This window comes from Portunus trituberculatus, chromosome 11, assembly GCF_017591435.1.
Source record: "Portunus trituberculatus isolate SZX2019 chromosome 11, ASM1759143v1, whole genome shotgun sequence".
Lineage (NCBI taxonomy): Eukaryota > Metazoa > Arthropoda > Malacostraca > Decapoda > Portunidae > Portunus > Portunus trituberculatus.
This window is the reverse complement of record NC_059265.1, coordinates 100,819-108,932: the sequence shown is the minus strand read 5'-3', so window position 1 is coordinate 108,932 and position 8,114 is coordinate 100,819. Positions and strand designations below refer to the sequence as shown.

General features: G+C 40.9%; 1 long non-coding RNA gene across 2 annotated transcripts in view; it reads left to right on the top strand.

The window, feature by feature from the left end:
• Positions 1 to 2,877, top strand: part of LOC123502249 — a 13,942-nt gene extending 11,065 nt beyond the window's left edge. For both annotated transcript variants that reach the window (XR_006673832.1, XR_006673831.1), the window contains exons 2-3: positions 1,701 to 1,828; positions 2,817 to 2,877. This is a non-coding gene — a long non-coding RNA (uncharacterized LOC123502249). The remainder of the gene's footprint in view (positions 1 to 1,700; positions 1,829 to 2,816) is intronic.
• Positions 2,878 to 8,114: the final 5,237 nt, after the last annotated feature.

Genomic DNA, 8,114 nt, shown 5'->3' with positions numbered 1-8,114 from the left:
AAGTGTACCACCCTATGACTAAAGAAATATTTTCTTCTATCTAACCTGCAGCCTTGCTTTCTAATCTTCCTGCCATGATTTGTAGTCCTATTTCCTCCTCTAAGGTAAAGAAAGATCTCACATCTATGTAGTTTGTATCTGAGAACATTTGAAATAACTCTATCATATCCCTCTTATACATCTCCTCTCAAATGAAAACATGTTTAATTCCTTTAATCTATCTCTATACTCCAGGCGCTTTAATGCTGGTATCATCCTAGTTGCTCTTCTCTGAACTGCTTCTAACATGTTGATATCCTGCCTATAGTGGGTGACCAGGCCTGTATGCAATACTCTAAATGGGGCCTAACATAGGAATTCTATAAGCTACGCACCACTTCCTTACTTTTATAACTAACATTTGTATTTATAAAAGCCAGGATCCTATTTGCCCTATTTCTTGCTTCTAAACATTGGTTTGAAAATTTCATAGTCCTGTCTATCACTACTCCTAAATCCTTTCCTCCTCTACTGCCTCTAGCCAACATCCCTCCATCTCATAGTTAAAGTTTGTGTTGTCTTTACCTAAATGCATAAGCTGACACTTTTTAGAATGAAACTCCATCTGCCACCTGTCTGCCCATGCTATGAGCCTGTCCAGGTCTCGTTGTATTCTGTAATTGTCCTTTTCACCTTGTACTGCACATGCACATATATGCGGTGGTGATTCCTGCCCTCCTACGCCTTGTTGCGCCCCATATTGCCTCCATAGATACCTTATGCACCCATACACCTTCCATTGTTAACCCCATCTATAAAGAAGCGATGCCTCCAACCAGAAATGCAAAAAGGTGTTCTTGAATTAAAGCTTGAGGTTGGCTAATGTTGGCATGAGCAAAATGGCGAAACCTACAGAGCTTCACCACCTTGCCCTTTCTGCACGAAACCATTTTTTTGTGTTAGATTTTGGCTTGCTTTGAATTAAAATAGCACTTGTTTTTGCGCAAATCAAGCCATTTTTTACATCCCGAAACATCATATGATTTGCATCAACAAACAAGTGGTAAATGAATTAAAAACAAGGCGAAATTGAACACAAAAAATGAGTTTGGTCCAGAAAAGAAGGTAACCTAACTAAACCTAAGGTAAGGTAACCCAACCCAACTTAACCTAACCCAACCTAATCTAACCCAACCCAACGCAACCTAATTTAACCTAACCTAACCTAACTAAAGATAAATTAACCTAACCTAACCTAACCCAACCCAACCTAACCTAAACCTAAGCTAACCTAATTAAACCTAACCTCAGGGGCCGTCGTGATTGGTGGAAATAATTATGCTTTTTTTTCCTTGGCCGCCGCTTCAGTTTCAAAGAACAGAATCAATCAGCGTAAACAATTAAGCGCATGCTCAGACAATGGTGTGTCAGGAGCCCGCCGAGCCGCCGCGAGCGCCTGACACCATCAGTGTGCGGCAGGGTTTGATGCGGGAGGCTATTGTCACGGCTCATCACCAAAACACGCTTAAATTTTAAAAAATCTGTGTCGCCATTCAGAAATGTTGCACCTAGTATATATGGGGTTCAAATTACTCGTAATCAGGAGCTCGATCTCTTGAGGTGGGTAAAAAACACGTAGCTGATTGTGGTGAAACTCTGCAGTAATACCCTAGATTCTTATACTATTACTACCACTACTACAACAACTACCACTATTCCAGAGGTGCACCATGGCTTGCCACAAGGTCACAACTGGTCCCTGGAGAGCCGCTGGTGGTGACGGGCTGCCTGTGCCCTCTCTGCGGCAAACCTCCACAAATACTCCACTCACCAAGTTCCAGAGGGAGAGGTGAGTGTGTGTGTGTGTGGGAGAGGTGTCAGCAGGTGTGCTGTGAGTGTGTTTTTTGTACGTTTTTGTAATGTCAACTATAGCTACCTATGTATAGTGTTTATTGTTTTTGGTGTGGGTTGGCTAGGTAAACTTATTGTGGGCGTTTTCCAGGTGTGATTTAAGGGTTGTTTGTGGAGTGTGTGTGTGTGTGTGTGTGTGTGTGTGTGTGTGTGTGTGTGTGTGTGTCCATGTGTGTGTGTGTTCCTCACTGTTCCAAGTGTCATCTTTGCGGGAATATTTTAAGGTAATATTTGGTGCGTTTTGGTTAGGTAATGTTTGTCTTGTTTCCTCCATATCTCCCTCCACAGGTTACCTCCAGGCTTTTCCTTTCATAGACTATTTCCTCCATGTTTCCTCCACCTTCCCTCCAATTTTGAGTCTCCTATCATAGTCAAAATAGTACTTTTCTAAATCTCACTTCAAAACCTGACAATTTTTCTCATTTTTCCCTCCACCACCTCCTTTTCTTTCCTCCATATCTCCCTCCACACACCAAGCTGTGTACTGTGTTGGTGTGTGCAGGTGTGGGAAAGATTTCTGCAGGTGTGGTGTGTGTGTGTGGTATGTGTGGTGTGTGTGTAAATGTTTTTTGTTGTGTAAACTACTATATATTTTTTTTTTTTTTTTTGCATTTTCCAGTGTTTGCAAAGGGTTTTTTGTGGTTTGCTGGTGTGTGCAGGTGTGGGAATGGTGTGTGCTGGTGTGGTGTGTGTTTGGTGAGTGTGGGGTGTGTGAAAGCATTTTTTTCTTACAATTTTGTCTCATAAACCTCAATTTTTTCACTTGTTTTGGCCGGAAAATATTTGTCTACTTTTAAATCCTCCTATTACTACCACCACCACCACCACTGTCCAACCACACCCACAACCACCACAAACAACCAACATTACCACATCAGATGCTCACAAAACCACACCATTTCACTACCACCACCTCCTCCCTACAGGATCACCGGCCGTACTAAAGGAAGTGGCTCTATGTAGGGATGGAACATGGCAACTGCACCAGCTGGGACACACCTAGCCAACTGTGAGTATTGAAGGCTGTTTTAAGGCTGTTTTGGGTTGTTTTAGGGTGTTTGAAGACTTTGAGGGTGTTTTAAGGCTGTTTCAGGATATGTAATGCTGTTTTAGAGTGTTTTAAGGCTATTTTAGGGTGTTTAAGGCAGTTTTAGGCTGCTTTAAGGGTGTTTAACCCATTAACACCCAGACCTATTTCCCGTGTTGAGATTGTAGTACTTTTTGGCAAGCTGTGTGTTTGTAACCTAACCAAGACATGCTGAAGGAAAAATCATGATAACTTAAGTCAAAGCCTAAGTGAGTTGCAGAGGGTGACATAAATGATCCAGCGGGCGGATCAGTTAGCGTCTCGGCCCCATTGCATATACTTACCTTAGTAAAGGAAAAATCAAGGTTTCTATACTTTTTTCGTAGTATACTTAGCATCTGCGTATTTTTCTAGTTACAAATTGGGCTAATTGTAATGTTTCAAATTTGTACCTTTTATTCATAAATTGTACATGAGCAAAAATGAGTCCTAATACTTGGCATACACATATTTCTCTTTTATATCACTTTCTGCTGCACTGCTGCTATTCATCCACAAAATATACATTACTGTATTTGTTGCTATGAACATTCGACCTCATATTCATGTACGTGTGTGGAAATTTGCAAAACACTCCATGCACAGTGCGACGTCACACTTCAACAGTACAGGTCAAATTTGTAGCAATAACCCTCATCACCACAAAGCGACCTCAGCTTGTACCCAAACCTGATGGATGGGCTTCCCCCTGATCAATTGCTTGAGGCCATCATGACCATAGTATCTCACCATCATTTCATCAACAGATAAAGTCTTATGGAACACACCATACTGCTGGAATGAAGAATTTAGCATATCAATCAGGGCGGGACTTTGAAAGCCTTGTCTGTGCAATCTTGTGGGCGACTGTTGTTGTCTTGTACATGTAGGTACGCTTTTATCTTCAAGTACTTGTTCCTGGATAGAGCTTAATTGTTTGACAGTATTTTGAGCCACATCATCAGCATCAGACCAGTAAAGTGGTTCGCTAGGAAGAGTGACGTACCCAGAATAGATCAGGAAGCCAATGAAGGCTTTTGGTTCATGGTCTTCCAAGCTAAACAGGGGATCATTTTTCACTGTGTGTGCATAACGGATTGTTTCTCGCTTTATGAGCGCAAAGATGTCGTCGGTGAAATATCCTCAAAGATGTCAACTGGTGTGTGACCGTCAAGTTGTTGGTGCAGTTTGGCCTTCAGCTTTTCGGTTTGGTTTGACATCTCACCCCACTTGGAGTACCGTGGTATCATGTGCCTGGAAGTAGAAACAGCACTTTAGTAAATATTTAGCATTACATGCATTTCCAAGTTAAAACTCCAACAGTAATGATGAAAAATCAATGAATTAGTGTTTGAGTAATTCTGGCCACAGACAAATACCTGAGTAAACATGACATAAAGAATCTGGTGAATACACGTTAATCATCATCATATTACTTTATTAACACAAAACATGACATAATACTAAACAAATAACTAACGCTAACCTTCTTACTCCACACTGGTGTATCAACACAGTCCAGACGTCGTTTTTTCTTCATTCCTTGGCCAGGTTTGTGTGGTAGTGTCGACCGGGGAAAATTGGACCGTCCAACGAACCGGTAGAATTCGGACCGCCTCATTCTTATTTACAATAAATTCATATATAAATTTCTTCTTGAAGTTTAGAGCATTTCACGATAGTAACTATTTTCACATTTCTTGTGCAGGTTTGATAAAATAAAATCGATACAGGAAAGAAATGACAATTATATGACTGAAAGCACTGAATCGTAGCCAAAACAAAAGTGCGGCAAAGTTTGTTTACCAAATCCGTGGTTTTGGCGAACTTTGTTGTGGCGGTCAGACGCGGCTGTCTATCTTCTTCCAAATTGATGATTATAGAGTGTTTTACCTCTACTTTAACATGATTTCATCAGCAATACTTTATTTAGCTTCGTTTTCTCACAATTAACGCTCACTTTTTGGTTTAATTTACCCCGGTAAGGAAAATGCAGCCAGGGGAAATCGAACCGGTAGTTTTTAGTGTGCAATTGTTTATATTTTGAGAATATGCATTAATATTTTCCTGTGCCATCTTTGGCTTATAAAGGGATTGCTTAGACTCATTATATACCCAATTATGATTATTAGGATAATTAGGGTAATTTAGGAAATTTTAATGAAGACACAAGCCTATAAAGGACTTCAAAAGCTAGAATTGTCCGCTCACACTCTCTACAGGCTAGCAGTGATAGCGACCTCAATAATCTATAGAAAATGAATGTGAAACCAATGAGCAGTACTATTTTATACAAAAATCAGCTCCCTGTTGCTCGCTAGCCTGCAGAGTGGGAAGGAAAATTAACGTGACCAGTCTTTTGACACCCTGAGCCTATACCCTGTTTTTACTCAGCTGATCCTCTTTCATCTGCTAGGAGTGCCCATTAGTAATATATCATATAATCTGCTTATTATATGCTTATATATCACTTCATAGGGACCTTATAAAACTTTCACATTCAGAATAAATAATCTTCTTACTGAATACAATAACTTCAAGTGTTACACCAAAACATTGGCTAAAGTAGCCAAGTAAATGAGTAGGCTATGTAGTCTATGAGTAACACTTTTTTGTTCTACACTGTTTCTTGCCATTCATTTTGCTATTTTCAATGGGAAACGCTCAATGTTTAGGAAATAAAACTATTTTTTTGAGGAATTTTATCCATTTTTATATATAAATTTTTTGCATTGATAAAGGGTGGTTCAAATTAGCCCATGGGTGGTTCAGTTTACCCCGGTGGGGGGTTCACATTACCCCATTTTTTTTTATAACTGTGAACCACACTTATTACTTCAAAGCTGAAGAATCTGCTATGAATGATTTTTTTTTTTTTTTTTGATTTTTTTTTTAGTGAAAAGGCAATAACTTGCTTATGTTTTCATAGAATTTTGTAAGTTTATCTTAATAAATGTGGGAACAGTATCAAAGTTTGTCAAAACCTGGTCCAAATTAGGTGGACACTATGAATTTCAATGGCACCAGGGACATCTTTTACCATTGGTATAAGTGTATTATCATCATCAACTTCATCCTCATCACTTAGATCATCATCAGGAGGAATGTTCACCAAGTCTATTATTACTTCTGCATCATGATCAACGTTGAACTCCTCACTACATAACAAGTGTGTAGCTTCTTGCACACTGAGGCATTTCACAGGAGCATTAGACATATTTCGCAGCTGTTGAGCAAAATAACTTTTCAAGCTAGTAAGTATATGCTCTGTAAAGTATTCATTCACAATATCAGAGAATCAGGAGGATGTATACAGTACGTCTACAGGCAACTGTGCTGCTGTGCTGCTGTGAATCTCACACTGGGTGACTGATAACGGTTCCGCCCAGTGGACCATATTTGTCACCTCTAATTGTAGTGAACTTGCAATTTGGTAGATGGTGTGATAGGGCAGATAATTCAACTGACATGTCATGTAGAAAGTGTTGTGCTTGTATAGTGAAAAGGATCAAGAAATATGACATACACTTCATCACCATTTTTTACTGAACATGAACAAAAAATTCACGAAAATTAAATCCTAATGACGTGACCACTGGGGAGATTTGAATGTTGTTGCTATAAATAGGTCCTCCCACTTCTGCTTACTGTAAGAACACTTTTCTAAACTCAATTTGCTCAGCATGTTTAAGATACAGGCCATCAAAGACAGATCACCAAACATGATCCACTGGGCGGTAATCGGTTAAGGCTGTTTTAGTGCTTTTAAGGGCTGTTTAAAGGCTATTTGAGGGTGTATTAGGGTGTTTAAGACTGTTTTTGGCTGTTTTAAGGCTATATTAGGGTGTTTTAAGGGTGTTTCAAGGTATTTTAAAATTTTGCTCCTGAAGCGATGAAGTACATGCACGCCATCGCTCCATCAGTGCTTCATCTACTCGCTTTGTGTGTTTTTTATGATTCAGTGACAAAGTGACTAACTGTTTTCAGGGACACTGGGTACGGTGGCTTGGGGGGGAGGGACCGTGTGGCCTGAGGGAGGGGTGGTGGCCGGCGGGCAGTGTGTTACTGACCAGTTTGGTGTAATGGTGTTGTCATTGTCACCCTTGAGGGATTCTGAGGGTGAGCTGGCTCTATTAGATGAATTACAGGATTCTGAGGACAATGAGAGTCAATCAGAAGGCCTCATTAGTGACTCACATGAGGAATATTTGCCAGAAAAGGACAGTGAGGCCAGGAGCTCCCAGGAAGAAAGTGATGGAAGTGGTGAGGATGACAATTAAGGAGATGGAAAGCATATATGTTGGTTTAGAAGAGTGGGCACTGTCCCCAAGAAACCATCCCGCGTGCTCACCTTGATTCCCAGCTCCCACTTCACAGCTCCTCCACCCAGCTGATTTGACGTCACATATATGAAGCCACGCTATTGGTCAGAGAGAGAGAGAGAGAGATATGAAAATGCATAAGAGAGAGAGAGAGAGAGAGAGAATATGAAAACGAATAAGGAAGGAGAGAGAGAGAGAGAGAGAGAGAGAGAGAGAGAGAGAGAGAGAGAGAGAGAGAGAGAGAGAGAGAGAGAGAGAGAGAGAGAGAATATGGTAACGAATAAGGCAGCGTTTCTCAATCTTTTTAGCCTTGCGTAACCCTTCAAATACATGACATGTCTCAAGGAACCCCTACACAAAACAAAATTATATACCATATATTTCTCTTTTAATGTGATGTCAAATCCGCTGGGTGGAGGAACTGCGAAGGGGGAGCCGGGAATCGAGGCGAGCGCATGGGATGGTTTCTCGGGGACAGTGCCAAAGAGTGTATGGTTTTAAATGTGGACATGGAAGTGTGGAGGATGAGGAGCGGCCAGGCAGCCCTGCACTGCATGCTTCCCTCCATACTTTCTCTGTCTTATCTGATCCCTTTGCTGACCAGCGTCCCGGTACTGGTCTGGTCCTGACTGAGGATTTTTGTGGCTTTGATCCTGATGTACCAAGGAATGACATGAGTGGTCTGCACTGCTTCCAGCTCTTCATGTCAGACGAGGTGGTACAGTCGCTGTGTGTGTGGACCAGTGTCCCGGCAGCCAAGCGTTTTGTGGACAACCCAACAATAATTTTCAAAAAGTTTATGGCAAAAAAGTGGCTTCATGTCACAAGGGATGAAA